The 22,599-nt window shown below is 42.4% G+C and overlaps 1 protein-coding gene across 1 annotated transcript in view; it reads left to right on the top strand.

Moving 5' to 3' along the window:
- Positions 1-14,117: 14,117 nt before the first annotated feature.
- ndrg2 (NDRG family member 2) overlaps positions 14,118-22,599 on the top strand; it is a 32,344-nt gene continuing 23,862 nt past the window's right edge. The window contains exon 1 of the mRNA XM_076288831.1: positions 14,118-14,527. The gene's annotated coding sequence lies outside the window, so the exon portion shown is untranslated. The remainder of the gene's footprint in view (positions 14,528-22,599) is intronic.

The following is a 22,599-nucleotide window of genomic DNA, read 5'->3' as shown; positions in this document are numbered from 1 at the left end:
TGACTACCAGTGCAAGAATAAAGCAATGTGTGTGCAGCATGCGTGTCAGATAACCCTTCCCCCTCCCCCTCGGTTTTTCAGCCAATCAAAAGACGACGTTTCTTGTACTGTCGTGCTGGCTGTCGGAATGATCAGCAGCACAAATGAGTTCGCTAAAATTGGTGAGGACAATTTTGTCATCTTAACATATTGGTTAGGACTAGTCATGAGCGTCCCACCCTAAATCTACGCCCATGATGCTGACTGACGCTGGCTATAACTGTAGGCTACCGTTTAACATCTGCTGAGTCTACATGCCTACCAAAACCTGTCGCTGTTGAATGATCAAATATTGTTTGATTTTGTGTCAACTTTCAGAGGGATGAGGTTCCATTCTGGCCAAATTTCACAGCTTCTAAGAAAGTCTATCGTCTTTGTGTAAACCGAGTTTTGAACAGAGAAAAAAAGTTAGGCTACCATTAGGCTACATGCAGGTACTCCCATAACGTTATCGATACAGATCAATGCACCAAATCAGGGCGATTTTAGCGAAATAACGTTCCTGTGACAGGCTTTCAAATATTGAACAATGGGATAACGTTTCATCATCACCTTTATTAATGCCTGAAATGTTTGACATTGCTGAAATACAGAGATGTAGCCTACTGAGAGGCAGCTGCAGACAACGATGTTCAATGGGTTCAACTTGTCCCTTGCCTACCAGGTGGATGTAAACAAAGCTATAGAACCTAGAATACGTCACATGAAAAACGTTAATTGTTAGAATACTGTTGGTGAAAAGACTCCCTAAGTTTATATATATATATATATATATATATATATATATATATTATTATATTGTTTCTCATTTTCAAATGTACATTAAAATCTGCACAAAGTCCTTGAGGCGAAAGTGCTGTGGAGAAATTGCAGGATTGTTTGGCTCTGCCACCTAATCACGGCCAGTTTACCTGCTGGGAAACCCTGTAGCTCCGGAGCAGGGGCTCAGACCAGGATAAATTGTTTGCTCGCCCTGAGTTCACTCTTTTGTTCATCTCAACCAGGGGCGTAGCCAGGATTATTTTATAGGGGGGGCCAGCTGGGTCCAGACTTTTTATTGGGGTGGCACTTGGGAATCAAAACTACTATTTGAAAACTACTCAAAAAGTTTTGAAGATTAGGATAGCCTATTTTAATAATGGCAATAAATTGTGTAAAGCCAACACTGATACACAGGTCAGTTTGTTGTCCACTCCAAATCGTTTTCCATAAATAGGCCAATGCTATAAAAAAGTACATTATGATAATGCACCTTACTTAATCAGTCTTATTATGTGTGTACGCTCATGATGATTCTAAAACAACTTTACTGTCATGAACAAAGTGAAGGCAAAAAGGTGTTTCTTTGTCGAATAAATTGAGATGCAATGTGTGTCTCGAATTGGATGCCATGCAGGAATTTGCTGGGATCTCAAAACCGTATGAACTTTGCCATAGAGAAACACATGATAGCGTTGGATTATGTACATGCCTTGCCACCAAAACACACAAAAATGTGGGGTAAGTCGAGCTATATGAAGTTATTATTTTGATGTAATTTCGTCTGTTTTATAACCCAGAAGGATGTACTTGGTATCAAATGGTAGCTCTCTATCTCCTCTTTCATCTGACATGCGTGGCATATCCGATCACGGGTTCGTGAGTAGCCTAATTCAAACGAGAGTTGGTTTTTGTACATGATGTTATTTTGCAGTCACGTTGTCTGTTTTTATAGCCCAGAAGCATCGATATACTTGGTACCAATAGATAGCCCTGTGTCTCCTCTTTCTTCTGATATGCTTGCCATATCTATGCGATCACGGGTTCGCGAGTAATTCAAACGAGAGTATTGGGTGCGCAGGTAAACTATAAATATGAATCAATTTGATTTAATTTCATGATTTTTTTTTATTTTCATAGCCTACTTGATCGCACAGGCAAGAGTTTAGTCTCGTTGGAAAGCCCCACTTCTGCCCTGTCACGCAATTAAGGTTTAATCTCGCTGCGATGAACAGTTCTGGAGTAATGTAACAAAGAACTCAGGCAAAGCAGCCTGCCTCTGCCTGACCAGCTGCTATGGCAAGAACCACACGCAGTCAGCAAATTATGTTTTTTATAAAGTAGCCTAACCTAGGCCCTATTAGCCTACTTTTATTGGAGCCATCTGGAGTATGCTTGCATTTAACCCAAATTTTATCGAAATATTTTTGTAAAGCGTTACCGCGGGCATCCGATTATTTCTGATCAGTCCCACACGTCAATGTCAGAGCCTACCTAAGGACAGCCCAAAGCAGCTCACTTGGCTATCGTGACACATTCTAACATCTTATTAGCATTAATGTTCCAACTCATCATCAACTCACCTGTTGTTACTGAGGTTAAGTAATAGGCTAGTCTACTAAGTGTTTTTAACAGATGACTTGAATTGTCCTACTGCTGCACTAGCCTACTCACGATTTGATCACAACCGTGGGCTACACTTCCTGACTGGGCCAATGGTCGTAGATAGAGTGCAGTAATTGGTTCAGTCCCTGCTTTGCAAAGTGTTGGCAAAGTGCCGTCGAAAACTGCAGCAATTTTTTTTTTTTTTACTTTTCACTGAACGGAGCTGGGGGGGCCAGCAGGGTGGCCAAGCTTTGACCAGTGGTGGTCGTGGCCCCCCCTGGCCACCACGTAGCTCCGCCCCTGATCTCAACCCAACACACCAGTGTGTCCTGCTTTGTGTGCGTCTTTGAGTTAACGTAAGTCATCACTTTAATGACCCTCACTATTACTCTTGTGATGTTTATCAGTTTGTAGAGTAGCTCTGCCATCATGTGTAAAGTTAAGGTCTTTGTTTGTTGGTGTGTTGGAGTTCCATGTGTGATGCTGGTTGACTTGGGATGTCAAGTATTGTGTCGTTGTACCTTATATAGCCATATGATTTCAGTTTATTGTTCAAATGTCAATTGGTTTGTTTGAGTTGGGATCTGTACTGATTTACCCCATTTCACTGATTACTCCATTTTCTGTTTGTTTCCTCTTTGATGCAGCACACATACAAGTAACAAAAGAACAGATGAATTGAAACTCAAATAAAGTTCACTTGTGTTGCACCGAAACCTGCCATCTCCATGTCATCACTCCATACCATTGAACCTTCTGACCGAGGCTCTGCCTGCTCGCCACACACTCACTCTACCTCGACCCACATCGCCCCCTACAGTTCCTTCAGTTGAGTTGTGGAGGTTAGCATACTAGAATAGAATACTGTTAGAATACTGTTGGGTTGTGGAGGTTAGCACACTATAACGTTACAGCTACTTGTCAGGACTTGTAGTGCAAGGCAAGTATAACTGTATAACTAGATGTACCGCAGAGCGGTACAAAATATGACCGCCGCCCAGTCCAGCACATTTTTTCCACAAAAATAAATCACGCTGAAAGGCCTATATGATTCTAACTGTCTCACTAAATTGCATTATCCACACTCAATTCTCTGCTAGACAACAAGTACCAAAACATGATTAGTTCATAGATTTCACATGTAAAATTAATTTTATACAACCCCACCTCCATCTTGCCTGTTCATAATTCTGAGAAATTCTTGAATTGTGTGCATGTACATGTTTATGTTATGCGTGTGTGTGTGTGTGTGTGTGTGTGTGCGTGCTTGTGTTTGTGCCTGCGTATGTGCCTGTGCATGCAAGCGTACATATGTCTACTGTGTGAGTATGTGTCATACGTATGATTACTGTGAATGTATGTGTGTGCGTGTGTGTGTGTATCTGTTTGTGCACATGTGTGCACATGAAATGGGTTAACATGACCCCTGGAGGCAAACATACGGAAAAAAATGGTCATCCTAGGCCCGACAGTTCTCAAGATATTCACAGAGAACTGTATCTGCCCTACCCTTCTTTCGGGGGGTCCAGTCCAGCGGGGGGGCTACAGATCAAAACGAAAAATTACGGTTCCATGCTATCCATGTGGGGGTACATGCCCACCAAGTTTTGTGTACCCCGGTCTTTCAGTGTCCCGGGAATCCTTGTTGGTGTACGTCACTAAATGTACACATAAATTATTTTATTGTAAGGCCCCCCATGAACGAAAGTACACAAAACTTGGCATGCATTCGGAGGGTGTCATAATGATCCTACACTTTTAATTTCGTGCAGTTTTGACCTTGTCAGCCAGAGATATTGTGATGAAAACACCTAATTTTTTGCTTTTTCATTTTTAACTAGGTGGCGCTATACATAAAATAAGTGGTAATGGGATGGGTTGACATGCCCCCTTAAGACCAACATACATAAAAAAAGGTGGACCTCCTAGGCCCTACGGTTATCGAGATATTCACAGAAAACTGTCTCCGGCCACCTACAGGCCAGTTGGTGTATAGTAACATAAATTAATTTATTGTGTGGCCCCCCATGAACGGAATTCCACGAAACTTGGCGTGCATACAGAGGGTGTCATAATGATCCTACACTTCCAATTTTGTACAGTTTTGACTTTGTTAGGTCACAGATACCTTCAATTACAACACCTCATTTTTACTTTTTTGTGTTTAACTAGGTGGCTCTATACATGAAATGAGTGGTTATGGAATGGGTTGACATGGTCCCTTAAGATCAACATACAAAAAAAAAATGGTCCTCCTAAACCCTACGGTTTTCGAGATATTCACAGAAAACTGTGACTGCCCTACCCTCCTTTCGGGGGGTCCAGTCCAGCGGGGGGGCTACAGATCAAAACGAAAAACGATGGTTCCATGCTATCCATGTGGGGTTTACATGCCCACCGAGTTTCGTGTACCCCGGTCTTTCAGTGTCCCGGGAATCATTGACAGAAATTTGGGCATGCGAAAAAGAAAAAAAAAAAAAAAAAAAAAATCTGACTAAACCTATATGACCGCCGCTTCGCTGCGCGGCGGTCATAATTATAGGCTGTTTATATTATTGACTCTGACACAGAACCCACACCCCCCCTTCACCTACCACCACAAATATAATTCAATTCTGTGGGAAACACTGCCTTCCATTATCAGACCCTTCATCTTATCCACGACAAATAGTCCTGTAGAATAGAGTATTGTTAGAATAATATTGGGTTGTAGAGATTAGCACACTAGAATAGAGTATTGTTAGAATACTATTGGGTTGTGGAGATTAGCACACTAGAATACAGTACTATTAGAATACTGTTGAGTTGTGAGGTTAGCATACTAGAATAGAATACTGTTAGAATACTGTTGGGTTGTGGAGGTTAGCACACTATAACGTTACAGCTACTTGTCAGGACTTGTAGTGCAAGGCAAGTATAACTGTATAATTATAGGCTGTTCATATTATTGACTCTGACACAGAACCCACACCCCCCCTTCACCTACCACCACAAATACAATTCAATTCTGTGGGAAACACTGCCTTCCATTATCAGACCCTTCATCTTATCCACGACAAATAGTCCTGTAGAATAGAGTATTGTTAGAATAATATTGGGTTGTAGAGATTAGCACACTAGAATAAAGTATTGTTAAAATACTATTGGGTTGTGGAGATTAGCACACTAGAATACAGTACTGTTAGAATACTGTTGGGTTGTGGAGGTTAGCACACTACCGTTACAGCACAGGGTAATCCTAATTTTATGGATCAAATTTATTCCAATCCAAGTTTTGAACAACACAAAGTCAAGGTTTTCTCCAGATCAAAACCAAGAATAGATTATGTGATTTAATCCAATTTCAGGATCCTTGTTTCCCTTTCAACAACCCATTTTCAAAATTTGATCCAATCCGATAGCCGAAATCCGTTAACTGAAATCCGATCAAGTTTCTTTTGAACAATTGGGCCCAAACATTCAATGCATATGTAAACTAAAAAGCTACATGCTACCTCATGTTCATTTTGCTTGGACCCTGTTAATCACCGCTTGCGGTTTATTGTTTCACAGGGGGCTTGTATTAGTATTGGAGTACAAACTACAGTGGTAACATTCATTCCTTCAAATCTGCATTCCTGCTGGGTTGGTAGGTAGGCCAGCTAGAGGTTCTCCTTCATGCCACCTTATATCTCTTGCTGTGTTTGTATGTGTGTGTGTGTGTAGGGAGGTTGGGATGCAGGGTTGTAGTGACTTCCTGTAATAAATTGTTGTGAAACATTCCATTTGAAGCATTCTCCTCCCCCAGCACCTGTGTTCTCTTCCCCTCTGAGACTTTCATTTCCTGTTTCTCCATGCTTAGATTGACGTATTTGTGGGCTTGTCTCTCTTGGACCTTGTGTCACTTTGTAGGTCTGTGTGTGTGTGCGCGCGTGTTTGTTTCTCACAGATGGCCTGACTTTTGCCCCCTCCTTCCTCACAAGGGAGCAATTTCCTTTTGCTCAGGCATCAATACATGGACATTTTCAAAAAATTATCAAGGAGGCCAGAAGTGTTTATTTTTAAATTCTTGGGCTTATCTTGGAAATGACCATCACAACTACATGTGTACATTTTTTTACACAAATAATGTGTAAAAAAACATCAAAATTCTTCTTTGAATTTACCTAAAATAACTTTGGTGATTGCATAAGATAACTACTTTCAGTGAGAATGCTCATCCTGAGCCAACAAGACCATGTAAAGGTGGCATGTGAATAGGGCTTGGGATGTGTTTTCATTTTTCTTTGAATCTGATATAATGTTTCCGAAGATTATATAATTCTTATATTGTTATTCAAAATAATTGTAAAGACAGAAAATCACTGCATTTCAATTCCACTTGTCAAAGTACTGGTCAATATGTAATTTACATAATGGAACTATTGTTGGTACCTGGCCTCACTCACACCCAGACACACACACACACACTTATACAGCAAGAAGGCACACACACACACACACACACACACACACACAAAAACACATACACATTTACGCATACAGCAAAAAGGCTCTCTCTCACACACATACATCACACACACACACACAAATACAGAGCAACAAGTTTGTAACAGCAACAAAACTGCCTAAACACCCAAAGTAAATGGCAAAACTGTTTAAATGCATTCTGTAAATAGCTGTTAGATAGTGACAATATTGTCCAACATTATTTCTTGGCTGTTCATCAGCACGGCGTCATAAGTTCCTTCTCCCGATGGAACCCGACGCCATTTCCATGCCACTCAGGCTTGTGTTGCACGCAGCATTCTACTCGTGCAAGTTGGCATGGTCTAGTGAGACAACAGGGACAAATTGGTCTCTGCCAGATACAGGGACCGCCAAAGCCGGGGAGGTTTGGATGGCGCACAATAGCAATCTGTAATTCGGTTAAATGGGAAGGGATCCTTGCGTCCGATCCAACGCACCCAAGGGAACGGAATGTATCTGATCGAGGTTCTTTAAAAAGCCCAATTCAGTGGTTATCTGACAGCGAGTCAATTGGGGCAGATGAAAACAAAGTGCCACATCTTATGAAAGTTAATACCCTGGTGCCCATCCTCCACCACCGTTACATAATCGCTATCGTGTGAAGTAAACAAGCCTCTCTTAGAGAGATTCTATCAAACAGTAAGTGTTTTGATTAGTATCTTTCGATACCTATGGGTCTGGAGGTTCAAAATGTTGGTTTGCCTTTTTGAAAACAATCCTCAGGCTAAAACACTTCAACAGTTTCTTTGACAAGTCCAGCCACTGGTCGTCAACACATTTGACTGTAGCCTTATCAAACGCCTGATTACGTATCCGATTTCCTATCCAAAAGGCCTGACCGCTGGTCGACTTCGGTTTGATAGAAAACATAACAATTAGAGAAGGGATATGGAGCCCCAGGTTTCCTGAGCCAGTGTGAGCCGGTGTTTGGACTACACGGGTCACTCTGATAGCTCATTGTGACACAGCATGGGTGTCTCTCGCTCGGTCAGAGTATTTTTACACTACCATGGAGACAGACCGGCCTCTGCCAATGTTAGGTCAGAGCAAATGGGAATACCCCTCAGTACCAGCACGCACACACATATGTACACACACACACACACAGACAAACACACACTTGCATCCACAATCACACTTTTTTTTCACTCATGCACATATTGAGAAGACAAAGTTACACAAAATCTAACGCAAAGACCAGGGTAGGAATTTCACGGCGGCCACGACGGCCATGGCCGTCGTAGCCCCTTGCATTGGCCGTGAGGCCCCTTTGAAAATCAGAGGTTTACAGGCCACGGTGGCCTTGGTGCCCCCTTCTTTCAATATTCTGCTTTGCGTCCTACTAATAGCGATTTTTATTTAGCCTGTGGCCTGTCAAAATAATCTTAGCATTCACGGCGCAAATTAATTTAGTCTTTTACGCAGTGGAGAAAGTGACAGCGCAAGAAAGAAAGTGCGTCCAAATTCACCCTTTTTCAGTTGAACTACTCGCGAAGTAGCCTATTCATCACACAGACATCACAAGTATCACATGAAAGAGCTTTTTCTCAGCTTTTAAACGATGTTAGCCGATAATTGCTGTGTTGAACGGTTCGCGAGAAAAGTAAATAATATAATTCAATTTAATCATACATTCTACTGAAGGTTTTGCGTCCCATGATCTCCCTACCCATTAATCTCGGTGGAATACTTTACGAACCCCTTTTAACACATGACAAACCATATATCAGAATAAACAGGAGACCTTACCGAACACAAAGGCGTAAAGCAGTCCCCTGTACAGTTAGCCGTTCCAGAGTAATCCAGTTTTGAATTTGCAGTAAAGTTCGACATACATGGATGTCTCCAAATTTGGGCTTTTACAATGTTCCACATGATTTCATAACGGGCCAAATACAAAATAAATGTTACAAATATCGCCTAGATATTGGTAAATCAGAGGACAGCTGACTAAGAGTTTGTGAAAGTAGCCTTAATGATCACAAAATGCTAAGCATGCATCTAGGCTATTTGAGTTTCTTAAAGCTGAGCTGTGATTAAATTGTTCAATACATGATTTCTTACATAACAGGCCAAATATAAAATAAATGTTATATATAGCCTATATCTGTAAATATTAGATGATCAGATGATTTACAGTTCTATGTAATATGTCATGTTTCATGTTTTTGTAATGTTTCATACAGTGATGCAGGTCTACTGCAGTGAATAGGCTAAATACAACTTTGATCATTTTTATAGCCTACTACTGTAGGCTATAGTTAACTTTGGCCTTGGTGCCCTGACATGTGGCCTTTGTGCCCCCCACCAAATATGCCCAACTGAAGGCCAAGTGGCCTTGCCCCCGGAATGGTGAAATTCCATGCCTGGCAAAGACATAACAATTTAATTAATTAAAAAATGACTTTCAGTAGACTTTTTGTAAAAGACACTCAACTGAGAATTAACAAGGTTTAGTAACTGCACTGTTGAGTAAAATGTACATCAAACTTCAGAACTTGTATTGTAGGTGTGGACAAAACAAAAGTAAACAAATGGCTGAATGGATTTTGCTGGGCAGGGGCAATGTAAACAAATGAGAAACAGGCTACATAAATGCAAAGATGCACTGGTGCCTAGTGCGGGAACCTATAAGAGGCCTCAGTGCCTGGTGTCTGGTTTCAAACTGGGAACACTGATGATGAGCTAGGCCCGAAACGTTTGTTACTTTTTGTTTCATGGCCTAGACAAGATTTTTTGGCACTTTGAATACAATTTTGATATCATACATACACCCCCTGTGTGCAGTCTCTTCTTTTTCTACACTGAGCTTTATTTTGGAGCTACGCACTGGGCGAAACATTAGACTAATGGCACAGACGCCACTTCTACCTACTGTATGCAAAGATGCACTGACATTTTGGGACATGATGCATGTTTTAAATTAAAACGCAAATCTTGACAGGATGACAGGATTGTTTTGGTTTGTGACAATAGAAAACAAGTACTTATAAAACCTCCAGTGGAACTACCCCAACATTTTACACCAAAAAAATGAATGACTTTGTATTATTTATTTTCTGGGGATGCAGAGTGGGTACAGAGTCGCACATCACTTCAGGTTTGCACGCAACTCATAGCGTCGGATCAAATAACAAAAACAATGTTAAAAAACTAAATTAGTTCATTTAATTTATTAAATTTGCCAAATATATCTGGACACAATGACATCCTAAGGACTTGGAAGGGTGCCTGGATTATAAAAGTGTATAAAAAAGAAGGCATGGCCTTAATTGCTGTTGAGTTTGTACTCAGTGTCACCTTGTAATGTATGTGTGTGTGTAACGACAGAAGGGTGCAATTTTGTCACCAGACATTGTCATTAAATTTGTATTAATTTACCCTTCTGTGTCTATTTTCAATGTACTAGGTACCCTTAACATAATTTCCAACATGCAGGGTTCCATGAAAGTCTATCAGACATCCCTAAAAATTGGTAAATTGTACATAACAAGTACATGAAAAGTGACACTAAAAAGCTGTTTCCTGCATGGTAGACCAAAATTACATTGGACAATACCAGCATTCTGGAGGTGAAATGGGAAGAACAGAGATGCAATGCATCCTACTGTAAGTCAGTGTATCATCAAAATAAATGTGAAGCCAAGTAGTACAGGAAACAGAGCCCTCAAAAGTTGAGGTACCTCCACCCGAGGTAAAACAAAACACAACCATGCAGTGTGCACCATGGATCTTGCCTTGTATGGTAGACCCCTAGCCTAGAAATCTAGACGAGCCCCTAGCGGCAACAAATTACATTTGCTGCCAGGGCTAGTCTAGCAACTCTCCGTTGGCTTGTGAGCTCCAGAAATCGAAACTTAAAGGAGAATTCCGGTGTGATTTTGACCTAAAGTGTTTTGAAACATGATACCGAGTGTGAACGTATGTCTCATAGCCCATCTCGGCTTGTCCCCTGCACTCCGAAATCTGCCGCTAGTTAGCCGATGCTACCAACAAGGCGGTCAATGGTGGTGCCTCGGCATCGGCATAGCCATGCAAATAAATCACTGTTTTACACCATTTACGAGGCTCAATGTATCTCCACACTTCATTGGTAGACTTCCGAGGGCCCTGACATTTAAAACGAGACATTGAGAACTTTGAAAAAGCACTGGTAGTTTACTTACAAGACGATTTATACAGACAGTATCTTCACGAAGTTTAGCGTTTGCAGCCATCTTGAATTTAGTCACGATAAGTCGAGCGACGAGTAAGAATGAACAGGTATGATAAGGGATCAGATTCCAAAAATAATTCTTTATTTTTCTTTAATAATTATTTTTGGAATCTGATCCCTTATCATACCTGTTCATTTTCACTCGTCGCTCAACTTATTGTGACTAAATTCGTTAAACTTCGTGAAGATACTGTCTGTATACAGTAAAGAAAAGTAGGGTAGGTAAGCATAGGTGTGACTCATAGACCACAACAGGAAACACCAGGAAAGAGACTCACTACACTCACACACCCCACTGCAAAGAGAGCTGTAATATGGGGCAGTTTGTAGGCTCTAGGTGTATACCAGCATGGAAGTGAACTTGAGGATGCCATTTTGTGGGCAAAACACATTTCAGTGGGTTCTTTCCTATGGCTTGCCAATGTCAGTGGAGACACTCTTTTACCTCCTTGAAATTGACTTGGAGAAATCACATGCGCCAGCCCATCCACAAGTGTATAGAAATACAGTATTTATATCTGTTGATATAGGACACTTGGGCCAATCACATGGTTTTCAAAAAAGTATACCAACATGCCAGGGATGTCAGCGGCTGGGGTTGTGTGTCACAGCATGCTTTCCACAGAGGGGGTCTCGGGTTTCACTCGTGGCTGTTTGGAAAACAGTTTCGTAATCAACGCCACGGATAAAGTAGGTGAGCACTGTCAAAGGAAAATAGGACCGCGCCATGGAGGCCTATGGAGTAAAGATTTCCAACAGCCATGCATTTCACCACTAAACTGTACCTTGTATCATGGAACAGTTGTAATCTATTACAATAATTCACCTGAACCATATTAGAGAGCATGTGTGTGTCTATATATATATATATATATATATATATATATATATATATATATATATATATATATATATAGGCTATATAGACACACACACACACACACACACATATATATAGTCCTATATATATGTATATATATATATATATATATAGTCCTTTGGGGGGAGTCACAGCTTCTTCAAGTTTTTAGTGTGATTTGCTCAGTGACATAATGGGTGATGCCATGCTACTGCAGACATGAACGGTGAAAAGAGCTCTGTTTTTCCGAGAGAAAGAGCTAAGGTAGGCTAATCTGGGGTTGCGACAGCCCCACCCCCTTCTTTCTTTCCTTAACACCAAATCATTTCTGTCAGACACTGATAAGAACAGCGAGCTACTGCATTGCCTTTGGGGTCTGGCCATGAGTGTGAAAACACACACACAAACCTCCACATAATTGTAGGCTATTCTTATGAAGACGCAGAGCAATGGAAGGAAAGAGCAGCTTCGTGTTAGGAAAGAACAGGTGACAACGCAGAATTAACCCCTGGCGTGGTGGTCAGTATGTCAACAAAACATGGATTGACGCTAAACAGCGGATGAACATGATGCATGGCTCGTGTGGTCAAACTGCACTGCCCTTTCGGTTATTAGGCTACAGCTGAGCGCTTACATATTGGACAAACCTGACATAAAAAGTCCGAGGGTGTTAATGACATTTGTAGGTGACAACAACCCAGACCCCACAGACAGACTCGCCAAGTTTTCATCTCAGTTTCCTCAGCACACTTTCTGCAGAGCCTGGTGAGCGAACGTCGGATCTCCAAGGTATTCCAAGATATCTCTGTGTTGTCTCGATTCGCGGGTAAATATATAAGTTGGCAAAGTCCCCAATCGCCCGCTGCTTTTCCCTGCCGAGCCTAACCAGTGTTGCCAACTATTTCAAATGGAAAGTAGCTAAAGCCAGCAGCAGCTCCAAAAGTCGCTAAATGTCGCTAGATGACGTCACACACTAATTTGCATATCAATTACACCAGGTCGTGACCCCCCCCCCCCAAAAAAAAAAAAAAACGGTGATGGCCCTTTAATTCCCCTTTACACCTGTTTGCTTTTCTCCTAGGCCTACTGAAATAGGCAACTTTAAGAGCCTAATTTAAATATTTAATTTAACATACTTGTAGCCTATATTAGGGTAATTGATACACTTCTGTACATCTTGTCATAGTATACACCAGAATGAGCATTAAGTGGCTGAAAATCAGTCATTTCCAACCTATTCCCAACTGCTGCCTTTGCTTTGCACAGCTTGAAGTCTGATTATAACTTCACCATAGGCTACACACAATTTAACCTTATAACAATGACTATATTTTGGATTTATTTAGTTAATGTCACTCAGACAGACCGACATATTTTTTTTCCCTCAGCCGACAGTCTGTCCTGCATTGACAACATTGAGGCGACATAGCCTAAACGAATGCTTTAGGTTTTTCTAACTTGTATGCTCGATTTTGAACTATCTGCTTGTGAATGAAGTTGTAGCCTACTTTCCTTTGTTGAACGGTGCTGGAAAGCGTGTCCCTGTTTCCCTGTCATCATGTCATTGCTCTCGTCTCGTTGACTCTGGTTGTAATCTCACCCGAAGTTGCTGCACCTTCCAATAAAGTTGTCTGAGCTGTTAGATCTATAGAACATCTACTTCCGTGGATAACATGGGCTGATACTACATAGGCCAGTCATTACTTTTATAATCATGGGGCAACGCTTTGAGCGAACTCGATGTATGCTAATTCACAAACGAAACAGGCATGAGACTCTTACACAGCACAGCCTAACTCACAGCTCACTCATGAGTAAAAAGGGACGTTACATGCCATCACATCAGAGTCTCAAAAAGTCTCCAAGAACGCCAGAAAAAGTAGCTAGATTTGTCGCTAGTCGCTTTTTACAAAAAAAGTCGCGTGGGGGGTCTGAAATCTCGCTAAATATGGCGACAAAGTCGCTAAGTTGGCAACACTGAGCCTAACCCATGCACAGCTGTAACCAGAACCTTGGAATGCGTACACGTTTTGTTCCACTAGCGCCTTCAACAACGAGCACCTACCATTTCCTAAAATAGGGGGAGGGAACAAACGTTTTGTATAAAGACAGCCCAGTCCAATAATCTTACGACTTCAGATGCGCTTTGGGAGATGTCTTTCGCACAATTTATCTATATAGACTTAAAAGTACAGCGCGAACGGTAATTAGACCATCCTTATGGTTTTGTGTGCCATGAAGACCCCCCTTGCTATTAACTCCTACCGTGTTACTTGATTGACGGCTCCATATTTTCTGTTGGATTTGTTTTCTGTTGCCCGAGAAAGGAGGAAAAAAACGGGGATAATTTTGGGAGGGAGAGAGAGCGGTGGAAAAATAACGACGGTACTGGAAAGTGAAAGGCAAAGGAAGAATACTTTGAACAACTGACGAGAGAGCAGGGGAAACAACATCTCCGACGCACTGGAGTCGAAGTTGTGTCATTTACACATATAGTTATTTTGCATTTTCTCCCTCATCACATTTGTGTTGCTTTCAAGGTAAGTTATTTCTTACAATTTCTGAACCCACAGTCTAGACCAAATTTGTCGTGTCTCAGTGGGCATTTTATATTGAAAAATGCTACCACCCTGTTCATCGACTTATCGAACTTATTGTGTGGTTTTGTCAATATCTGTTTGAAATGTCTGCGAATATGTCTGGTTGTAGCCTATTAATCCCTGGAGTACTCCATCCCGTCAGATCACGTAGCCACGTCTATTATCCTCATCTGTTTGTCTTCTTTTGTTGTGAATGATCTGGAAATTATATCTATTTAGTCATTGTGGTTTAAGCATAACCCAAAAACCATTAGGCTACTGACACTACTGTATGTGACATTGATGATGATGATGATGATAATAATAACAACAACAATAATAATAATAATAATAATAATAATAATAATAATAATAATAATTTCGGCTCCAAGCCATATGCCTGTGTGTTGGCATGTATGTGAGCGTGTTTGTGTCATGTCTGAGTGTGTGTGTGCACAGGCATGTTTTTGTCGACGCACGTGTGATGTTGCCATTGATGGTCTTTGTTTCCTTCATTAAATGTCTGGCGGAGAAGAGAAAGGGGACGTATGTGGGGGATGAAGAAAGTGTGAGAGGGCTTTTGGAGAGAAAAGGAAACAGAGGCAAGATTGCATGTTAGAATCGCGCGGTATTGCATACTAATATGAGGGCAAATTGGTAACCAGGCGTCAAACCGTGCACGTATTTAGAAGTAGTGGGCAAAGGGGGCAATGCTGTTGCATCCGACTCCAGTCCTCAGAGGTCGATAATACATAAGGACAGCAATAAACTGAAGTGGTTTTGGAGGCATTACTCGTAGAGGATTAGAACCACATATAACGACAACCACACAATCTTTCGCGAGGCTTAATGTGTGCATTAACGCTGTTTAATGACACTTCTGGATTTCACAGACACATTGTTTTTTTGTTTTTTTTGTATGTGTGCGTACGTGTACGTGTTTTTTGTATGTGTACGTGCGCGCGCATTGAGCTATACTAGCTGGCTTTTAACAAACTCCGTGTGTATCCAACCGATTGTGTTTGTGTTTGTGTTTGTGATCAGTAGCTATGAGATAGGCTGGGTGGGAAGAAGGGGGTCATGGGCTAGACGCGCAAAGATGGTAGCGCGAGGACCTCGCCAGAGGGAGAATGTGTGTCAATGTCAAACGGAGGTGTGTCGCTCGCGAGGTTGACTCATCGGCTCTCCATGCGCGCTCAGCGCCTTTGCTGGCCGTGTAAAAGACACTCCAAAGCATGTATGAAGTAGTACGGGGCGAAAGTGCCATACCATCACCAGTGACAGCTATAGCAGAGCTGTCATCAAATGTGTACGGTACGATCATGATACTTAGTGCACTAAACAATTTGTGCACATTCTGATATTGCAATCTCAGTGACACAGGCGCAAGCGCTCACACTTAATGTCTACACACACAGACACAGGGATACACACAAACAAACAAACACACACACACAAACACGCGCGCACAAGCACATGCACGCGCGCGCACACACACACAGACGCACACCCCTGTCTCGTTCACACTTTTCAGACTGCAGCCGACTGTTGCGCAGCTGGTGGTATGTGCACCACTCTCGCCGTGACTCATCTCATCCATACAGCCTCGGAGCCCTCAACCCAGAGAGCTGCATTGAGGGTAATTGCGTGGGCTCTCTGACTGCACGGTAAAGACGTGCCACGCAGAGAGAGAGAGAGAGAGAGAGAGATGGTATTGTAAGTCCGGCCAGTGGGCGAATGTGCCGCTGTGTCCATTTTCAGTCGTGTATTTTTAAGGCGTTTTTCTCCTGCGCTATTAATGGCTCATGCATTTAAGGGTTTGGAATGTCTCCCTCCTCCTCATGATGCTACTCTACACCACCCAAGTTAATTCCACACCAATGGGCTCACCAGTATACCATCTCTCTCTCTCTCTCTCTCTCTCTCTCTCTCTCTCTCTCTCTCTCTCTCTCTCTCTCATGCCCACAGTGGCCACTGGCCAGTAATTTACGTTTACAAATAATGAGATCTGCCTCTACAGATCTCTTCTCCAAGCTTCCTAGCATGCTCCACATTCTAAACATCCACACCCTCTCTCAGGCGCAGATCATAAGTGACAGTTCAAGGGCTAACCCACCCACTGCTGTTTGTGTCTAATATCACCTCCACGATTAAGATATATTAGGCTATGTGTGCTTTTTACAGACCAAAGTGTGGTTTGAAGAGGGATTCCATGCATTTGTAACTTTGCCTTAGTAACAGAATGTCCCGCCTAGAGTAGACAACTGAATTACTAGACAGAGGCTGATTTACCAAAATACAAACATAGATTTGATTTACAACCACTATTATTTTCAAGGTTCTGAGCGGTGATTTTCTCACAAGAATTAGACAGTAACAGGCACCCCACACAGACAGGCAAGGGAAACAAAAACAAAAAGGGGGCAGCTATCTACTGCTGAGGGACGGATACGGGTATCAGGCCAACCACGACGAAGTGGAGGCATAAGCCGTAGTACCCAGACTGAACACAAGGGGAGGGTCTATGGGACTGCAAAGCAATTCACACACACTAGAAGAAACTATTCCGTAAGCGTTTAAATGGGAAACATTACTTTTCTACTCACAATGGTGATACACCTCAAAATGGGCACACAATGAACCCAGTAACTTCTTGATACTATAAATAGTGCAATACACCTCAAAATGGGCAAGCTGATATATGCACACACACACACTATGAATAGGCTAATGCAGGGGGAGGGGGATAGTTGAAGAGGTCAGATCTGGATATCACGGACTCAGCCCGCAACACAAAGAGCAAGACAACTATACAGTAGAGCTACACAAAGAAAACCCAAACAAAACATACAATTTTCCACAAAACAAAATAACAACCTTTGGGTGCACTGTTACAAAGTGGCCAGGAGGAAACCGTGATAGACCGCTTTATGCTGACGTTCGAGGGTGCGGAGAAACGGCACACCTCCTGAAATAGACCAGCACAGAATTACATCAATACATAGAAGTCCAATATAGTTATACTCAAAACCTATACACTGGAAGCATTTCTAAAAACCAACGTGCCACTAATAAGATATGCGTTCAATACAAAACGAGTAATTGGATACATCATCAATCACAAGTGACATACAACATTCAAAAGAGCTACTTAAACATAATAATACAAGCAGTAAAAACATTCAATGAATATAGTGAGCATCTGGGGTGACTAGGCAAAGGGTAGGCAACCAACAATACATTCTAAACGAATGCCTACCAGGTTCGGGAACTTAGGATCACCACAGTAAGACAGCCAGGCCATAGGAAAAATTTGTCCTTGCTCTCCCTCTAAATATCCATCGAAGTTGAATAGCTACGTTTTTGAGTTTCAGCACCTTGGATAGCTCCCGTGAGAATAAATTGGAACTGACTGTGATTCTAAAAAGCAGAATCATGTTTCAGTTCAATTTGGATTGTTTTATCCTAATAGATAGTAAATGGTTGGTATCAGAAGATCCATTAATATCGGCAGGGAACAATCACTTCAATAGAACTACATTGTCTAGACATAGACCATTCATTTCCATACATCAGTTTACTTCAAACCTACAATGCTAATAACACTGTGTACTACCTATAGATGTTATTCATACATTATTCCCAACATGAACGTGTATTTTGTGTTTCCCATACCACAGGTGTAGTGATTTACAGTCAGTCTACTGTGTGGACATTATGTACAGTTGTTATGGTTACTATTGCACACAGTGTTGATACAGAGCAGTGATTAAACAATTTGACAGGTTCTGTTTGTACAGTGTCCCACACCTGGAAACCCATGAGCGCTGTCTTTTTTTGCTGTCTTTTGTTCATTGAGTGCATATTTAGAGCATTTTCTGTGTGATCTGTGTGTAGTTTGTGCTTCTTGGGTCAGTGAGATCAGAATGATGATGCTTTGTAGCACTTTTCACTTTCACATTGGTCATTGGACACACAGAGATGCCTACTTCATATCTACCTTTTCCCCCAGGATCACGTCAACTTCTGTTGATACACTTTGTTACACAAGTGGTTTGTAAACATGTTTGTAATAATGTAGCCAGTGAACTTGTGTAACCCCAGAATTGTGATTTTAATAGCAAATTCAGCCACATGTGGGAACCAGCTGAGATCATGACCGAGCTCTTCCTGTGACAAACACCAAAACATCTGGTTTGTTGCGACCTTCTGCCTCCTTGTCCACAAAAGCCCACGCCTATTGGGTAGATTTTGTATCTATTTGTGTTTGTTTTTGTTTAGTGATGTGCCCTTTAACTTGACCAGCAAATTAAAGTTACATGATCCCCTAGCAGTGACTTGAAATTGTATTTCTGTCTAACGTGGCACAATTAATTGATTTTTATTCGAAATTGCCATTTGAACGAATGCAATTACCTAAACACAAAGGCTGTAATTAACTCTGCAGCTCGCAAGTCTGTCCCAAAACAAATTGAACTGAAACCTGACTTTCAAAGATTCTATCACATATCAAATCATAATTGCATTATCTGTCAGAGATTATTGCAATTAGATATTTTCCCCAAACGCAGCCCTATTTCTGTCATTCCTAAAGGGAAATTGGTTTGTTTTTGTTGTGACTTTCTCCCTCACTTGTGGATCTCTTTGGATAAACACATGAAGGTTCAACCTCTTGAAGCATATGTAGAGTGTCAGCAATAGTGTGAAGGGACCTACTAGTCATCCGTGCTCACAGTTGGACATTTTATGTCGTAACACTGGCTTGCTGAATATAACATACAGGATCAGAGAGCCACATTTTCACCATAACTGTTGTGACTATACAGTCCCAGTAGTACAAATGTGGACCAAATGTTTACCCATGGACAGTGTAACAGCGGTGACGAGTGGCATCTCGCTGGTGATGGCCTAGGGCCGAAACACTTTTATTGAAGACGTGGTCCAATAAAGACTTATCATGAGCTAATGTTTGAGAGTGCAGTTTTCAACATTGTTTACAGTCTTTTTTAAACTTGCACCCTAAGAGGGAATTGCACCCTGGAGTTGAGCGCCCCTGTTCCTGTGTTCAGCAGTGACGAGGCCATTGGCCGTGTGACGGTGCTGACTTTGTCCAAAGTTCTCTGGGCTGTGGCACCTCTCCAGTGCCAAACTCTGGGGCACAATGGCTCCTCTGTCTCCATCTCTGTCTCTGTGTGCCCTTGTAGACTGTCCCCTTGTAGGGGCTATTTTTGGGGCCGGCTGTGGTTCTGTTACTCCATTCAGTTTTTTTTTCTGTCGTTCTTGCTCCTGTTTTCCCCACAAGGCCTGTTTTGCCCCAAGGGGACACTTAACTGCAACTCTGCAACTGGATATCCTCAAACGGACGTGCACAGAGCTGCATGAGTTGAGTAGGGTGTGTGTGTATCTGTGTGTGTGTGTGTGTGTGTGTGTGTGTATGTGTGTGTGTGCATGTCTGTGTATGTGTGTATTTTTATGTGTGTGTGTGTGTGTGTATGGTGTGTGTGTGTGTGTGTGTGTATCTATGTGTGTGTGTGTGTGTGTGTATGTGTGTGTGCATGTGTGTGTATGTTTGTATTTATGTGTGTGTGTGTGTGTATGTGTGTGTGTGTGTGTGTGTGTTTGTGTGTGTGTGTGTGTGTGCAGTCTTAAAAGAAATGTGTTGTTCCTATCTGGACACAGAGATGTGTTAAGAACAACGCAAGTTGTGTTGTTTTCAACACATTCATTTTAAGAGTGTGTGAGCATGTGTATCTGTGTGTGTGTATCTGTGTGTGCGTGTGTGTTTGTGTGTGTGTGTGTGTATATATCTATGTGTGTGCGTGTGTATCTATGTGTGTGTGTGTGTGTTTGTGTGTGTGTGTGTGTGTATTTATGTGTGTGTTTGTGTGTGCTTGTGTTTTTCGTCCACACTGTGACTACACAGTGCCTCACCCTGGCAAAGTGATTTTGACAAACGTGACAAATGATCCATGTGTCTGCCCCAGCTCTCCACCAGACAGACAAATCATGTGATTAAACTGGCCAGTCGCATGAGCCCCTTTCTCCATTACCAGCCGTCACCACAAGACACCAGCACTGCCACCCTTCCCTGCTGCCGGTCCACACCCACACACAACTGACAGCAGTAGCAAGCATTTACTCTGATTTCCACGGCTCTGATTGACTAGGCTCATATGTTGTGTCTGTGTGTACCTGGGTCTAATGTGTGTGTGTGTGTGTGTGTGTGTGAGTAAGTGTATGTGTGTTTTTGTGAGATTGATATCCGTGTCTCATATCTCTAGCCAGACGGCGATGTCTCCCTGCTTGAAGGTCAAAGCTCTGTGGCTAATGGTGTGTGTTTGTATATGTGTGTGTGTGTGTTTCTCAGGCTGTGTGTGTGTTGGAGGTGTGGTGGTGGGGTGTGTGTGTGTGTGTGGGGGGGGGGGGGTTGTGTGAGTGTGTGTGTGTCTGTGTACATTTGTGCTCATGCCCAGGTGTGTAGTGAATGTGTGTGTTTAATGTGTTAATGCATGCAGGGAACGACCTTGAACGATGTCAAGCAACTAAGTACATCCCTGCAATTTAGCTGTGAGCAAGCGTGTGCATTTTTCACCTACAACAAATGGTGCATCACCCATCCGTGTAGCAGTCCAGTCCATCTGCAGAAAGAACGGCTTTGTCTGTTGGTTTCCCTGGCCTGAATCAATCATATCAGCACTGTCTGAGCTCCTCACAACAGAGGATGTGTAATTGAGATGAACAGACAGAGACAGACAGAGAAAGAGAGAGAGAGAGAGATTAAGACAGAGAGAGATTAAAAATATCAGAAGTCGAGACAAATAGCGTTTTCCCCCTTCCTTTCCTCTCTAGAAGGTTCCTTCGGGGGGAAAAAGGTGATGCATGCTTCACCAGCTCCGTGGGAAAACAGAGGGGCTTGGGTGTTGAAAGACAGAGAGAGGGAAAGAGAGAGACAGAGAGAGAGAGGGAGAGAGAGAAGGGAAAGAGAGAGAGACAGAGGGAGAGAGAGAGAGGGAAAGAGAGAGACAGAGAGGGAGAGAGAGGGAAAGAGAGAGACAGAGAGGGAGAGAGAGAGAAGGGAAAGAGAGAGAGACGGAGTGAGAGAGGGAAAGAGAGAGACAGAGAGAGAGAGGGAGAGAGAGAAGGGAAAGAGAGAGAGATAGAGGGAAAGAGCGAGACAGAGAGGGAGAGAGAGAAGGGAAAGAGAGAGACAGAGAGAGAGAGAGAGAAAGAGAGAGGGAGAGAGGGAGGAAGAGAGAGAGAGGGAAAGTGGGCTGTGAGGAGAGCTTTGGCATCTCCCTGTGTCTCCATGGTGGCTAGCTAGTGTTGCTCTTGTCTTTTCATGTATAACTCCCTCTTTCAGCACTTACCTCCCCCACTGAGAGCCGATTGACAGATGGACAAATAGACACACATCAGCGCACTCATACACACACACAGACACACACTCTCTCTCTCTCTCTCTCTTACACACACACACACACACACACACACACTCACAGACATGCACACACTGATGTGCACATAAGACACATACATACACACACATAGACTCATACCCACTCTCTCTCTCTCTCCCTCTTTCTCTCTCTCGTTTCACAGACACACACACATACACACACACACACACACACACACACACACACACACACACACACACACACAAACTGTATTATTTGATAACACCATTATAATCCTAAGAGCAAGTGCACCATCGCATGCTAAACGTTTTATCTGCCATATGGTCCCATGTAGATGTCTTTTGGCGGGGTAGATGCACTGATAGCACAGCAGCATGTATGGGGCTGATATCATAATTGTTGTGCTAACTTGTTTAGTGCTATCAGCCACTGAGATCAATGGGCTGGATGTGGAACCCAGGTGTTTGTGCCACTAGAGCAGAAAATAGGATAGAGCTGGGGGCCATCCCTGACCTAATCCAGACCTGATTCAGAGTGTGTGTGTGTGTGTGTGTGTGTCTGGTTGTGTGTGTGTGTGTGTGTGTGTGTGTGTGTGTGTGTGTGTGTGTGTGTGTG

Source organism: Alosa pseudoharengus, unplaced genomic scaffold (assembly GCF_046254945.1).
Source record: "Alosa pseudoharengus isolate Yale_2024_CS ecotype anadromous, Long Island Sound unplaced genomic scaffold, YU_APseudo_1.1 YU_APseudo_1.1_scf_17, whole genome shotgun sequence".
Taxonomy (NCBI): domain Eukaryota; kingdom Metazoa; phylum Chordata; class Actinopteri; order Clupeiformes; family Clupeidae; genus Alosa; species Alosa pseudoharengus.
Note: the sequence above shows the minus strand (reverse complement) of the source record. Positions and strands in the feature narration are given on the sequence as shown.